Source organism: Amblyomma americanum, chromosome 11, assembly GCF_052857255.1.
Source record: "Amblyomma americanum isolate KBUSLIRL-KWMA chromosome 11, ASM5285725v1, whole genome shotgun sequence".
NCBI lineage: Eukaryota > Metazoa > Arthropoda > Arachnida > Ixodida > Ixodidae > Amblyomma > Amblyomma americanum.
This window is the reverse complement of record NC_135507.1, coordinates 31,602,597-31,619,489: the sequence shown is the minus strand read 5'-3', so window position 1 is coordinate 31,619,489 and position 16,893 is coordinate 31,602,597. Positions and strand designations below refer to the sequence as shown.

The 16,893-nt window shown below is 46.1% G+C and overlaps 1 protein-coding gene across 1 annotated transcript in view; it reads right to left on the bottom strand.

Annotated features, from left to right (window-relative positions):
- LOC144111438 (doublesex- and mab-3-related transcription factor A2-like) overlaps positions 1–16,893 on the bottom strand; it is a 37,315-nt gene that overhangs the window by 7,035 nt on the left and 13,387 nt on the right. The window lies entirely within an intron of this gene.

Sequence of the window (16,893 nt, the reverse complement as noted above, 5' to 3'; positions counted from 1 at the left end):
CCAAAACCATCTACGCAGTACTGCCAAAACATCCTGCGGAGTTCAAAACTCCCTTTTAAATGCTGCCAAAAACGAGATATGCTCAGCGCTGCAAAAAAAACACCTGCTATCCGCTGCCGAAACACATGTTCAGCGTTGTCCAATTCAAAACTACTCAGTTCTGCCAAATTCGTCTGATCAGCGCTGCAAAAATAACCTGTGCAGTGCAGCCAAAGTGACGCCATATTCCGCGTAAATCCCCTGCGCAGTTGCGTTAAAACCATCTTCGCAGCGCTGCCAAAACCACCTGTTCAACGTTGCCAAACCCATACGTTAAACCCGGTCCACTTTAAAGCCATGCAGTGTTGCCAAAAGCGCCTGTGTAATGTTGCAAACGCCGCGTGAGCTGTTCTGCCAAAACCACCTGCTCAACGTAGTCAAAACCACATGTTAAGTGCTGTCCACTTCAAAACTACTCAGTTCTGGCAAAACCCACTGCGCAGTGCTCCCAAAGTCACCTGCTCAACACTAATTAAATCAGATGTCCAGCGTCGTCCACCTCAGAACTATTCAGCGCTGCACAAAACAACCAATTGATGAGCGCTCCTCTGCTCATAGGTTGCGCGCCACCGTCTGTTGACAGCAGGAAACCGATGAATGGTCGTTGACGGATTTTGATTAGAAGTTTCGTAACTGGACTGATTAAAGAATTCTGAGCGCGACAATCGTGCAACGTGCGCTGCAACAACTAAGGGCCTTTCGTTTACGCCCACCCTCTCTTACAGGGAAACAAAATTATAACTACAGTACTGTACGAAACCACTACTGTCCCCGCGTGTGGCGGTTGATGAATCAATGTCAAAGAATGCAGCTCACTATGAATGGAATGCTAGCAAGATAAATATGTGAACAGAAGTTTCAGCGTGCTAGAGGTGAACTGATTGGCTACTTTTATGAGCTAGCGACGAGGCAAAGTGGTTGCAAGACAACAGCGGAGGAATTGAGAAAGCGCAGATCACTTCATACGCAGAGCATGCCTGTCACCCGTTGCGCTGCAGTAACGTGTAACACATCGTGCACACACCAAGTTGAAAAGACGCGAAACGAAAGCATTGGCTCAGACAGTAAGGAACACTTGTAACCAATTCTGTCAATAAAATGCTTTTGTTTCAGGATATGATGTCACTTTACCAAAAGAAAAATGCACACTATTTCCCTTTGACCATAACCATGAAGAAAAAAATAGCACTGAAGTGGCTGACTTACGAAAACAAATGACTAACAAAATACTCTAATACAAATTACACAAAAGCTAGCTACTGCATGTCCATTAAGTGACCCAGTCGTCCTCAACAAAACACTGGTTCATCCGGCAGTGCAGCACGAGAATTAAAAAAAAAATGAAAGGTGGAAAAACTATGGCTCCAACTTTAAACCGCAGAGGCTTATCAACAGTGTGCATATTATCGATACATTAAATTGCTTAACGCCATTCAAAGAAGTCAAGGCAATTAACTCCTGGGCTCTCTCGGCACATGGGAATGGAGGCAGGGGTAATACTACGAAGTCAGGATTGTGAAAACTCAAAATCAGTACAAATGGACATCGCTACCAGCTCGACAGCCGAAGTAAACGACGCACTGCCTTAAACCAAGCCATAAATGTGCAACAGCCGGGCCTCCGCGCATCACCTTGTTGATACAAGAGACTAACCAAACGTATGCATCCGTAGGCTTCAACAACATTGGCTTCGATGAAGTCAGCTTTGTATCATACCTAATTTTTTATTATTACTTGATTATCTTTCTGTTCATGTATACACATGTTTTCTCTTCCTCGTGGATCCTATTCCCTCTTTTTCGTTACATAGTTTGTACAGCTATTAACACTTTCTCGACGTTCCCTACCACTGTTGTGCAAACTGCCTGTACATACAAAGAGATTACACTTAAATAAACGAACCAGTTTCCAGTACCAACTTTTCATTGCAAAAATCATGTTTTCTTTAGTCCGAGCCCTATACTGCGAATTTATTGCTGACAGGCTTGTTTTTATTTCCTTTCTGTTTGCATGATGTGCTAGCACTGCTTAACTTATTACACCTTCTGCGTTGGCGTTTGTTTTCAATGTTTCTACTGACACATTTTTTTCTTAGATATTGAAGTGAATAGGCCAACTATAGCGGCCTTGATTACGCATCTGCTTCTTCTTTATTCTTCCTGTTTCTTCGCTTTTCATTGATCTGCATTTATGTACTTCAATTCAAATTTTTGCTCGTAAAAAGGTGCTGCGATTTCCTTTTTAATTGTTTAATTCCTTCCTTTTGCACATTCCAAAGTCATACCCAACAATTCTAAACAAAAGCATTTTTGAACAAGAAAGAGTTTATTAACCCAAATTTTATTTTCACGTATTGTAAGGTTTCAGTATAGCAATCAATATATCCGCAGATCTCCCGTCGGCAGACTTGCATTTTTTTTGCAATTATCTTTTTTGCTATCGACAAGAGCGTTCTCTATTGGTTTTCTATGGCAGCCCTAACTGCTCAATGCGCCGAGATGGAAAAGCTTTAAAAGCAAAATTTTGCTACACATCGGAACAATGGACCATTACCTCCAATACTTCCATAACAGTACTTTAAAATTTACCAATATTCTAAATTTTTGTCCAAGAATGTTCGACATCTGAAATCCACGAGTAGCTTTAGCTATAGCTCTAACCAGCGTTACAAAACTTTGCGCACAATATGCGGGTGTACGCAATAAAAGAAAATAAAAATAGGAGACACGTACGTTCGCTTCCGATCGCTCGACATATACGCTTGCCGACTGGCAATCAACGAGGCTTCGCATATGCCATGATCCGCTGCTCCGATTGGCGGCTACATTCCGCCGTCTCAGCTTTCACCCGCACGTGCCGAGCCCCTTCCAACGGAGCCGACGTCACAAAAAGAGAGAGCGAACGTAATTGCGCCGAGGGGAATCATGCTCCATCCGCCACCTGCAGGAGCGCACAAAAGGCGATATTGGAAACGCTTTTCTCTCGTTCTGCTACGCTTCCCCCGCCGCTTTGACGCCACGCAAGCGCAGAGACAGCCTACGCCGCGTGCGGGACTTAATAACGAGGCGGGACAGAAATTTAATAAGCGACATAGTTATCCGAGCCCCGGGGAATGTCAATAGGTGTCGCGTCCGCCCCCGCTGGCCACGCTGCGCCGTATTAAGGGACCCGGAGGAATGCGGCCGCTCTTCATAAGGAGGAGGTGAAATAAAGGGCTCGCGCGTGTTAAAGCTCTGCTGCCAGCGTCGCTGTCGCCTCCTCATATTCTCGTATAACAAACTGTCAGAAAGTTAGATGACGCAGTGGCGTAACTGCTCCGGCTGCTGCAGCTGCGGATATATGAGGCGTCGCATTCCGGTCGCGCCTGCCTCCTCCGCCTTCGCACCCTTCCCGCGTCCTCCTCTTCAAACATCCTCTCTCTCCCTCTCTCTTCCTCCAGCGAGCGCTGCTTCTCTCCTCTCCAGAGTTCTCTCCCCAGATGGAAAAGCCATTGTGCGGCGAATCGCGAGATTAATGGGCTGCAGACCTGTGGGGTGGGCCCTGGAGGGAAGCGCGAAGGCCGCTTCGCCGCTCGCATTTGCGTCCTGCGGAAAAGCACGCTTTGCAGGGCGCCGCTCGTCCCAAGGAGGCTTCGTCGCCAACCGTAGTTGCCCCCGTCTCTCCGCGCCTCCCTTTCCCTCCGTCCTTCCACAATAGAGAGAACGCGTCGGCTTTGCACGAATGCAAGCCTTTTTTGTGTTCACCTCGTCGCTCGGTCACATTTTGTCGCCCCAGAAGAGCGACTTCTCCCCCCCCCCCCCTTTCTCTGCCCGGCGCCTTTTCTACAACGGCGTGCATATTTGCCGCTGCTGCAGCACTAGTGTCGCTCGTTGTTCGCTCCTGTTGTTGTCCTCCTTGTTGTCGTCAACACGCCTTTCTGTGCAGACGCCTGCCTGTGCATTCCTCTATGCTGGCCTGGTTGCTGCGAATGCTATATAAGGAGGAACTTTTTTCTTGTGCGGGTGGGAGGGTGTTATGGTTTCGGTGTCCTACTTAAGTGACCTTTTGTCAGGCCACTTTCCTCTGGAGTACTGCGTTCGCCAGCGTGTCATGCGCATGTCGGAGGGAATTCATATGCCCCTTCGGGCAAAAATAAAACGGGGCACGTAATTATTTTTTTCTGCTTTCATGACCTACCGCTATTCTATTCGCTTCCGTATTTAATTCCCCAGCGGCTGCGCCCGCTCCGTGACATTGCGATGCTCACCATAACTGATGGAAAAAAGCACCGAGAACGGTTCTGTGTTAGAAACCGCAGCTTCGTATTTTGTTTTAACGTAACGGCATTTAAGTAACTACTGCACATAGTGTCAGTGCCACCTGAAGCATTTAAAAACAAATATATATATATATATATATATATATATATATATATATATATATATATATATATATATATATATATATATATATATATATATATATATATATATATATATATATATATATATATATATATATATATATATATATATATATATATATATATATATATATATATTCAGATATCGGAGTTACAGAGGTTTTTTCATAATGTTATTCTCTCTTAAACCGAATTCCTCTATCAAAGAAGTTCCCGAAAATAAACCTGCAATACTGTAATTTAAAACTTAATCATAATGAACATGTATGGGAACCGTCCTCGTGGAAAGAAATAGCAAATGAAAAGTAATAGTTTACTTTCATAGGAGACTTCTTAAGAACCTAACTTTTACGCCTCTGACATGCACAGTTACGCCTCTTTTCTTCATATCACCGCAAAACTTATCAGACTCGAAAATCACGTTGAAAATACAGGAAATTCTCGTGGCGATAAACTAAAAAGCCTAACCACAGGTGTGACTTAGATGCCCCAATAAATAAAGTACTGACTTTTTTTTCTTTAGGTTTTTGAACATCACAACAATTTTCTATCCACCTGTTGACTCGAGAAAAAAGCTATGAGGAGAATTATGAATTGGTGAAGTCGCAGCTTATTCCGCTCTCTTGAGAATCACACCGATAACAGTAGCGAAATGAAAGGTGAAGTGATCAGCGAGCCCTTCTTTGCACATTGCAAATTTAATTATACTAATTTTTACCAGTCTCAAACTGTCTCACGGTCTGCGACGCAAATAGCCTCCTTTTACACGTAAATCGTGACACTGTGCTCAATGCGTCAGCGCCTCATAATGTGCTGTCTTTAGTTGACGAACTTCACGATTTCAATTCGTTCGTGCCTTTTTTTTTTGCCCCGCCGCGGTGGCTCAGTGGTTAGGGCGCTCGACTACTGATCCGGAGTTCCCGGGTTCGAACCCGACCGCGGCGGCTGCGTTTTTATGGAGGAAAAACGCTAAGGCGCCCGTGTGCTGTGCGATGTCAGTGCACGTTAAAGATCCCCAGGTGGTCGAAATTATTCCGGAGCCCTCCACTACGGCACCTCTCTCTTCCTTTCTTCTTTCACTCCCTCCTTTACCCTTCCCTTACGGCGCGGTTCAGGTGTCCAACGATATATGAGACAGATACTGCGCCATTTCCTTTCCCCCCAAAACCAATTATTCGTGCCTTTTTAAGCGAAGACAGCAGAAGTAAGTGTTAGTTTAGAAAATTATAATCTTCACTGCTTAGCCCTGTCATAAAAACCAAAGTCATCACCAAAGGATGTCTTTCTGTTACCACAAAATTTACAATCCTGGATAGAAAGTAATTTCATTCGCTGCAATGGATTAGAGGCCTAAGGAAAAATTTCGCCCCGCACTCTGCGTATGCGATGTTGGTACGTAGTCATATTTCGGACGTTGCGCAAACCTGCAACAAGTAGTTTATGTTTGCAATTACTGTATTTAGTTGTTTTGCAGTAGGTTGCTAAAATTTAACAGTGATCTTTTGCAGAAGTGGTAATGCCGAAATGCAAAAAAAAAATCATTTCCACATTTGTTAGGTAAGACTGAGACAAGAGGAAGCAGATGGCGTTACGCGCGTTGATGCTGTGACAGCACTAATAAATGCCACCCAGGTTCTAGCACAGGTAAAATGTAGGGCCTTTTTTTTATTAAACCTTTGCGCTGAAAGCTCCTCACCGACATTGGGGAATTTCTTACACGGAACCTAGTTCAATAATAGCTCGAAGGATGTGGAAGGCAAAAAAAAAAAACGAGATGTTAGCTTTTGGAGGCGTATAAATAAGTGGCAGTAGCTCATAAATAAGGTCGACGTAGCGGACGCTTTCCTTTTTTTTTTTTGAAGGTGACTATCACTACAGGCGAGTACATCAGAACCTTCAGTCTACCTGGCATACGTTTGCCCCTTGCTTGTTAAGCAAGTTTCACGTGCAAACCCTTCTTTTCTTTTTCAAATTTTTTTTACCGTCGAATAGAAACGTTCAATTGGTGCCATTAAAGTCCCGAGGGGCTTTAGGTGTCGTTATTTCAAGTTATATGGTGAGGCGTTTGTGGTATCAAATCAAATCAAATCTTTGTTTGCAAGTAACTGAATGCATTGCATTGTCTATTTAAACAGAACCGCAGAACTCGTATAAGAGTTCTGAGAGGGGTTCGTATTAATAATAATTTCACAAACGCAATCATGCAAAAGAACAAAAAAGACAACTATAAGAAGTTTAACGTGTTGCACTTACAGTTAATGAGCTGTTTTAGTACCTTATAAAACTCTTAGTAGTTATTTTATGCTTGTAATGTGTCGCAGTAGTGTATTCAAGTGCTTAAGTGCAGTATAGATAAAAGAATAAGCGCCACAATTAATTCTAATTCGTGGAGCCTGTAGAGCCCCTTCAGGTGAGATTGCAGAGAAAGTACTATTCTCCTGTAGAAGTTTAACTGTAGCATTCCTTTGCAGCGGCCTGACTGTGCCCGAGTGAATTCTGATTAGTAAGGGCTTTTAAACTGAAACCTACGCCAATTTGGGGGTTTCCTCCAAACACGTCCCACGAAAAGATGCAAAGTTTGCGAACCCCTGCATTTCATAGAGCAGCGTCTCGCCTTGCTTTCAGTGCAGAGCCCTTCTACAAGAACACATCTTGCGACCTACAGCTGCGCAACAGGTCAGCGCGGTTCGTATCAAGCGAGGCGTGCGGCCGAGGCTCTCGGAGGCTGTGCGCCGCCGATCGTCTCTATCGAAGTGCAACAGCACACAGGGGGAGGACGGAGACACAATAGGACGCCCCCCATCAGCCGGGGTTAATCCAGTTGGCGCGGCCATTCTTCACCGGCAGGCACCTGGAGCGCCGCCCTGGCGGCGTGAAAGGGAACGCGGACACAATGACGACGCCATTGTGCCCCAAAGCGGCCGCTTCCTCCTTCTGTCCTGGGTGAAGGGAGGAGGGGGGGTGGGGGAAGGTAGGTTGATCATTGTCGCCAAGACGCGGGTGTCTGGTTGCCGACACGCCTGTTGAACGCGCGAAACCCCGGCGCCTGCCAGTGTCTCGCCTCGGGCCATTGAAGCACGTAGCCCGCGGAGGGTTCCAGACATCGGCGGGGGCTCGCGGAAGGTACCGACGGGCTGTGTCTTCTTCGCCTTTGTTCGGGCATGTTCTTCCGAGCTTTTGTTGAAGTGGGATGAACGCGAGCGACAGTTACTAGCATCGGAGAAAAAAAAAGGAAACTCCCGTTCTTTCCTGTCCCTTTTACGGACAGTTCGCTGTGTGGGTTAGCGAACCTGTCAAGACGTTAAGTGGCGAAAAATAAGCGTTAAATTTGCGTTTTTTTTTCTACGATCCTGCTTTATACTTGCAAGCTTATCAGTGATGACATCTTCCTTTTCAGCTTGCCTCTGGAGTCTTTCTCTCCTGATGATGTCGTTGTTGCGGGCAAAAAAAAAATGTTCTGCCCCCCCCCCCCCCCCCTCCCTCCACCATGTCCACAGTGAGCGCGCGCGCGCGTTTTTCGAACATTCAAAACATTCCGAGGCCACCGACTTGTCCAATGCGCGAAACGTTCGGCACCAAAAGCGAGCCCCGTGGTGTGGTGGAAAAATGGGGGACGCAACATAAAATAGGAAGGCATGCCTATGCTTCTATTTGATTCTTGTCTCAGGCTGCCGGCTTGTCTGGGGACAACTTTAGGTGCGGGTACCCCACGCCTCTGCCTGCAGTACGTTTATGCAGGCAGCCTTGCTGGCGACGCCCTGGCGCGCCCAATTCCAGGGTGGCGAGGTCACCACCGGGCTACGCGGCCTGCATTTCTCCGCAACTGGAAATACGCTCACAACACTTGATACATTCCGGAACTGCCCACACATTCAAAACGCCAACCGCCGATAACACACACATTGCGGGACCGCGAACACATTGAAACCGCCCTCACCGAGTCCCTGTGTCGAATCCCAACTGGGAAGCGCCCTATTTCGTAGGTGAACTGGCTCAGTTCACTGCGCCATCTTCAACGCACACATACCAGGATGCCCCGGTTCTGGCCGTCATACCATCACACTTTCATTCAACGACTGTTTCTCATTCTGCAGCACGCGAGAAGAGAAAAGCGTGAAAAAGTGTCACATAGTAAGGACTTTTAAAAGCGTTTCGCGCCTGGAAGCGTCGTGAAACCTGTAATACTCCATAAGCGTTACAAAACTGCATGCAAGAGCAACTGCAGGCGTTCGGTCGTGTGACGACGTGCCCAAGTATAATGGAATACAGCCACTTAGAAAAGAGGCCCACGCACAAGCTTCTGTGCGCGGGCTTTTGTATACTGTGATCCTGATTTCCTTGTGCGTGTTTTCTGCGCTGTTTCACAGTATGTAAAACCAGCTAGCTGTACTGTAGTTCCGGCTGTAGGTTCAAGCGAGTGTAGTTTGGACCAATGCTCCCCGGGTAGATTGAACTGCCGTTGAGCTACCCAGATTCAACTTCAGTCATAGATGGCCTTTGTTAGATGGTAGTGGTGGTGGTTGTGGTAGTGGTTGTTTATTAAAATAATAGTAAAAAGGAAGGAAAAGATTTTTGCTAGCCCCGGCATCTGCCATCGATACTGAAGCACCTGAGCTGGGGCAGCGGAAATAAAGGATAGCAGGCAGAATGGAAAATTGAAATGAAAGAGGTGAGGGGACAGGAAGAGAGGACAGGGGGAGAAGTAATATGTACAAACTATTTACACAATAAGTTAGATGGTAGTGTGAATGCATGTTTAGTGCAAACTATTTACACAATAAGTTAGATGGTAGTGTGAATGCATGTTTAGTGTGAACTCATGCGCAACATTCTTGGATATCTTAAATATTGTAAAACTGTAAGGTACTGATATAGAAATATTGAAGATAATGGTCCATTGTTCCAATATGTAGCAAACTATTTCTTTCAAAGTGTTTCCATCGCTCGCATCTAGCAGTTGAGGCTGTTATGGAAAACCAATGCGGAACGCTTTTGACGATATCGAGAACTTCAATAGCACAGAAATACCAGTCTGCTGAGGGGAGATCTGCTGATATACTGATTGTTACAGTGAAATCTTGCAATTTACGAAAAAAATTGCGTTCATGAACTCTTTCCCATTGAAAAATGATTTTGCCCCAAATTGTTGGGTATGTGTTCAGTTCTCATGTAACGGCTTGCACTTGATCTCAGCTGACAGGGGTGGCCTCTGTTAGGGTCATAGCTCACCCGCATATCCCGATGCCGTTTATTCTCCCACTGCACCGAATACTTGTATAACAGCACAAATCCTTGCAAAGTTTCTGTTCAAACGGCAGAGCATAACTTTATTTTTATAATTTTAGTCTGTCGCCGACATTAATTAGACATTTCATTTATGGCCCAGATACAGTTACGCAACACTAACTTAAAAAATAAACAAGTAAATAAGCACGCAAGCATGCATGGCTGCAATTGTAGACGAAACCATTCCAAAAATACTAATGAGCACCAGCTATGTATAAAGTGTTATTTTGTCGCATATTTTCCAACAGTCCCTTTCATCTGGCTTGGTTCCGCAGGAATGGAAGGTAGGCAAGGTCATTCAACCAGAAAAAATAACTATATCACTGACTTGCATTTGCTCTAAGCTAATGAAACGTGCAATCCACTTGCCTGTAATAAAGTTCCCAATGTCTAGCTATCACTTTTAGCCCAACCAACATTGATTTCTTAATGGTCGGTCTTGTGAGGCGCAATTAGCATTATTCTTCAATGATCTCAGAGCTGTGGCCTTGATAATAACATAGTAGTAGTGATACTCTGAATCGCTTCTGACGAAGGACCATAGTGTTTGAACCTGACGCTGGTTAGAGCGTACGAGTCTTGAGTCTGAACTCATCACTGGGGAGGTAAAAAAACGCCTATTTTTAAAACTTTAATGGCCTAATTTTCATCCTTTCACTGAGCCTATTTTACAAATTTCACCACTTAACCTTGAAAAATCTAAAAGCACCTCATCACGTCTCCCTTCGTACCAGTCGCGTTGAAGTCGCCTATCCTCCTCGCGCACGTACCACTCTGCATTTGCGTCCTTTCTTTGTCCAGACAGCAGTCGACTGGAAATGCCTGCCTGCCGATGCCGCACTCCGCACCGTCCAATTTAGGAACGCCGTCGAAAGTATTATGCTTTAACCCGAGTGCCATTCAATTCCGATTCATTTTGTATTTTGTATTGTATTTTCCTCACGTGATGCCCCTATTAGGTATAAACTCTGGAACACGTGATCCTATTAATATGTAAAGGGTTGCTTTAACTTCCTCGTTCTTATTTTAAAACCCTGACTAAATGCTTCATATCGCGAAAGCTCCATTCGTGCGAAATTTCACATTTACACTTTATACAGGGGACGGCGTCAAGATATTCGAAGCGGGGTGCGGAGAAGGTTGGGGAAGGTGGCTATAAAGGGGTATTAAGGGGGTTATTAGTTATAAGGTAGTCATGTCACCAAGGGAGGCAAGGTATGGCAGTCACCGCCCAAAAAATTTTCCGGACTGTGGACCCCTACAGAATGAACACTGCCTGATAGTGCGCTGCTCAGGGCCCCTCTTTGTATGAGAAGTTGTAGCTGCTGCATTCTTAGGATATTATTTAGTTTGGTCTTTGGGGGTTTGACGTCCCGAAGCAAATCAGGCTATGAGGGACGTCGTAGTGAAGGTATCCGGAAATTTCGACCAACTGGGGTTCTTTAACGCGTACTGACATCGCACAGTACACGGGCCTCTAGAATTTCGCCTGCATCGAAATTCCACCGCCACGGCCGGGACCGAAACCGCGAATTTCGGGTCAACAGCCGAGCGCCATAACCACTGAGCCACCGCGGCGGCGGGGGTTTCACTGTTTTGTCTTTATAAGAAGACAATAGCACAGACACAGTATTGGTACATGAAATTTGAATCCTGTCCCCCCCCATTCTCGACACTCTGCTACGAATATCTTCACGCCGTGCCTGCTATAAAGTGTAAAAGTGAAATTTCGCCCGAATTGAGCTTTTGCGATATGAAATATTAAGTCAGAGTTTAAGGATAAGAACGACAAAATTAAAGTATCCTTTTTAATACTAATAGGAGTGATCAAGTGTTCCAGAGTCTATAAACATTGCTCCGCATATGATGAAGAGCGAACACAGCTGACCGCTTTACGCATCAAGGGCAGTTGGGAAGCTGTACCGTTGTTGAGTTGAACGGCCGATGAAGTTGCTAGGATGACAGGGTCATTACGGCTACACCATAAACGGGCTGTCCCGGACTTCACATTCTATCCATTCTCCCACTTGCCCGATAGTTCATCAAATCTTCCCAATTAAAGCTTTCAATATATAACTGTTTGAAAAAATCTGTAACAGTCAATTATCTACATTTGCCATTTTCATGAACCCTATATTTGGTGCGGAGTTTTTCATCTGTAAGCATTGGCGTGCTCTTTTAATTCACGTAGTTAATTTTTATGGTTGTTGTTGTTCCTTTTGCTTGAACTTCTTTTTGCTTAATACGGCGCCTTTTTCTCTCTTCTTTCAATCCCACCTTCCGCCCGTCTCTTACGACGCCGTTCGGGTGTCCGCCATTTCATTTCCTCAAAACACAATTTTCAGTTTCATTTTTTTTTTCGAGGAAAATCTCAGAGAAATGCCGGACGTTATCCAGGAAGCTTCTACTGCAGTCCAAAAGTACGCCCTTAAATGCGGGTTGTCGTGTTCACCCGAAAATCAGAGCTCGACGTATTCCGTACCGGGTTCGAACCCGACCGCGGCGGCTGCGTTTTTATGGAGGAAAAACGCTAAGGCGCCCGTGTGCTGTGCGATGTCAGTGCACGTGAAAGATCCCCAGCTGGTCGAAATTATTCCGGAGCCCTCCACTACGGCACCTCTCTCTTCCTTTCTTCTTTCACTCCCTCCCCTATCCCTTCCCTTACGGCGCGGTTCAGGTGTCCAACGATATATGAGACAGATACTGCGCCATTTCCTTTCCCCCAAAACCAGTTATTATTATTATTATTATTATTATTATTATTATTATTATTATTATTATTATTATTATTATTATTATTATTATTATTATTATTATTATTATTATTATTATTATTATTATTATTATTCCGTACGACAGGCAGTGAAGGGGCGGTCAACGTGCAAGAAGTAGATGACACCCTCATAGAAGTAGTTCACTTTCTCAGGCTGCTGGGCATGTAGTACATCAGCAACAAAGGGATTAACTCTTCCACAGTACAGAAACTGTGCTCGACATCCTACCCCGCCGCGGTGGCTCAGTGGATAGAGCGTTCGGCTACTGATCCGGAGTACCCGGGTTCGAACTCGACCGCGGCGGCCGCGTTTCGATGGAAGCGAAACCTCAGGCGCCCGCGTGCTGTACGATGTCAGTGCACGTTAAAGATCCCCAGGTGGTCGAAATTATTTACCAGTCCTCCACTATGGCACTTCTTTCTTCTCTTAGTCCCTCATTTATCCCTTCCCTTAAGGCGCGGTTCAGGTGTCCGCCAGATGTGAGACAGATAATGCGCCATTTCCTTTCCCCAAAAACCAATTTTCAATTTTTTCGACATCCGATCAAGTCAACTGGATGATTGCCAGGATCACAGCGAAGAGCACAGGCATGACGGAGGACACCCTTCGCCGAGCGGTATATGCTACTTCATACCTGAACTTCAGGAGACAAGTCGCTAAGCATCTGAACGCCATAACCGGAGTGACATACAAGAAGGACATGGAACTCCCACTGATGACCTCAGTCGAAATGCTCTCACGACTAGGGATCCACAACTCAATAGACGAGCTGGTCGAGGCACGCCTGGCGGCCCAGATAGGGAGGTTGTCCACCACCAGGTCGGAACGGAAAGTGCTTGAAGATCCGCTCATCAGGTGACCCCTCCAATTCGATGACAGAGAAGACATGCCAGCCTCGTGGCGGAGACAGTTCAAGACCGCTCCGATGCCAAGAAACATGCATCCCGAGTTTCACCAAAAGAGAAGACAAGTTAGAGCTAACGCCATGTAGAAGCACTATGGATGCTACGGGACCTCAGCAAGGTATAGAAGCGGTCGTCTTACGCCAAAATCAGGTCGGGTGCTCGAAATTATTCCAAAGCCCTCCACTACGACACATCTTCCTTTCATCTTTCACTCCCTCCTTTATCCGTGTGCTGTGCGATGTCAGTGCACGTTAAAGATCCCCAGGTGGTCGAAATTATTCCGGAGCCCTCCACTACGGCACCTCTCTCTTCCCTTCTTCTTTCACTCCCTCCCTTGTCCCTTCCCTTACGGCGCGGTTCAGGTGTCCAACGATATATGAGACAGATACTGCGCCATTTCCTTTCCTCTGAAAACCAATTATTATTATTATTATTCCCTCATTTATCCCTTCCCTTACGGCGCGGTTCAGGTGTCCAACGATATATGGGACAGATACTGCGCCATTTCCTTTCCTCAAAAACCAATTATTACTATTATTATTAGATACACTGACGTTCGTTGGCCAAGATGCGACAGCAGCGAAGGAAGTGGCGATATAGCCTTAGCGCCTACGCACCCCGCATCACACAATACATCCTAACCGATACGCAAATCACGTATGGTAACTACATCAAAGGCAGGACAAAGCCGTTCGCGGCTAGTATCCTAGTGAAGAGCCACGATAGAGCCTACAAACAAGAACACAAACATTTAGTATGAGTACCAGGCCACCAGGGCATCACAGGGAAGTAGATTGCCCACGCCTCAGCCCGAGCATTTCTCCCCCGGTAACTCTGCAGGGAAGCTTTTACCGTCCCTGCCTTTCCTCCTCCTCCTCCTGTGCAACCCCCTACCTCACTGCTTATCTTCACAGACATGCTGCAGAACATCAGGCTGCCTCGAAAAGTATACCTACCGCCGGACAAAACGTCTAGATGAGGTCGAAGTGATCTCAATGCGTAAAATTCAGACAGACACCTTTAATACTTCATACAGGCTACACGCCATAGACCCGGAGTCACTCGATCTGAAATGCCAATGCAGGAGGGATGGGAGGCAGCTCTGTCAAGCTCTGACGGTATGCACCAGAAGGATCTCGTCACAAGAGCCTGGGCAGTAGCCTTCGCCAACGTAGTTCCAGAATAATGACCCCTCCCGTCAAGACCTCCTAAGAGAGTCAGTTAAGCATTTTAACCGCCACCAAACGCTCTTCCGATTAACCATCCCTATGGACGTTAGCTTGATCGGTCACCTTGCGACTTGTGTACCACGTGTGTGTGTTTTATTCTCTTTTTTTAGGGGGGTGGGGGGGGGGGGGATGGAGACTACGCCTTAAGCTGTATTCCTTTTATGTTACATATAAAAACCTGGCGCAACCAAGGGGACTAGTGCTTTTTAGTGACTTCGAACTACAGTGTCACAGATATATCCACTCAGAAGTTGCACTATGCTTGCAAAACAACCAGTATGCTAAAGGTCGCCCTGTGTCGCAACACGAAAGTACTTTAGAAAGACGCCACCGACTCTACTTGTGTATCAGTTCAATGGCTCTTTTGTACCTGCCCTCCGAATCATGTTATGTTTATCACCTGTTTTCATGTACTTTTTGTTGGGCTTCACTTGCCTACCATCACTTATGCATAAGCAAATAATCTTTTTCTGAACGCTATCTGCGTCAGCACACGACCTGGGGGAGGGGCAAGTCCGAGCGTGCCCTCCCCCCCCCCCCCCCCCCCAAGAAAAAAAATAAGCAAAGGTTTAACACAGCTAAAAGCGGAAGCAGGAGGTTATGCGTAGTTATACTTGGCCAAGCTAATACCTGTGCTACACGGGTACGTTGAAATGACATTCGAGTCGAACGGCATTCGAAACTTCGAATGGCATTCGCACTGGACGGACCCGCACGGTGCTACACTATTATTCCAAAAGCATTCGAAAGCTTCAGTATTCTGCCGCCAAGCTACAGGGTCGCTGCTGCCGTCAAGTTTTGTTTTAAACAAATGTAGCAGCAGCAATTATTTTGTATAGTTATAGTCCGCTATAAAATTGCTACTTTTAAAAGTAATATGTCATTTCTAATAAATTTTACTATTTATTCATTACTAGACGCCTCTATTCTAACAGAGGCCCAAGTCCATAGCCCTGCCATTTTTTGTGTGCGGTCTGTTGGCTACATTGGGCTCTGTCTCCTGCGTGTGTCGAAAAAAACGAAAAAGTGCAATAAACTTCACTGAATAAAAAAAAAGCTCACTTAAAATGTACGCACACGCACACAAAATAAAAAGACAGAACACAGCAAAAACAACAGCGCAAAGTGAAAAAACTGGCACCGGGCCAAAGTGGCTGCCTTTCTTTCCTACGATGGGTTCCAGAGTATGCGGTAGATATTTGCTTGCTAACAAAACTTCTGGAAAAGATCCGTGTAGTGTATATAAATAGTATTTAGAATTTCATCGTTTAAGGAACGTATATGCTCTTCAAACTTATGCTGCCACTTATGGCGCGAAGACGCCGCGGTAGAGAGTAGTCGCGCTTGCGCCTCGAAGGCACTCCAAAATCTCACGGAGCTCCGTCGACTCGAATGTCATGTGAACCGAATGCCGTTCAAAAACGTCGTATAGCACCGCCGCGGTGGCTCAGTGGTTAGGGCGCTCGACTACTGATCCGGAGTTCCCGGGTTCGAAACCGACCGCGGCGGCTGCGTTTTTATGGAGGAAAAACGCTAAGGCGCCCGTGTGCTGTGCGATGTCAGTGCACGTTAAAGATCCCCAGGTGTTCGAAATTATTCCGGAGCCCTCCACTACGGCACCTCTTCTTCCTTCCTTCTTTCACTCCCTCCTTTATCCCTTCCCTTACGGCGCGGTTCAGGTGTCCAAAGATATATGCGACAGATACTGCGCCATTTCCTTTCCCCCCAAAACCAAATACAAATACAATACAGCGCAGGTTTGGCAGTCGAGTCGAATGACATTCGTTTGGAACGTATTCGAAACGCCCGTGTAGCACAGGTATGTCTTGCTGAGCTGTACAGTATCGGGCAACTAGACGCGGCTTGGTGTCTGCAACGTTGAGTGTGTTCCGGACACTGGATTGGCAGCGCGCCCACACTACCATCCCTCTCTCTCACTACCGCCACGTACGTACCTCAAAGCGCGACTGAGGTGTCCACTGACACAGGGAGCCAGTTATGCGCCATCCCTTTTCTCAAAATCATCGACGTCTAGAACGTTCTCGACGTCAACGCCAATGACCACAATGAACGCCGAAAGCTTTCGCTTTGTATATCCCGGATTGCCTGAGCTAAACCACGTTCATGTTTTAAAGGAAATGGCACCCGCCGCGGTGGCTCAGTGATTATGGCGCTCAGGATAATGAACCGGAGTACCCAGGTTCGAACCCGACCGCTGCGGCAGCGTTTCGATGGAGGCGAAACGCTAAGGCGCCCGT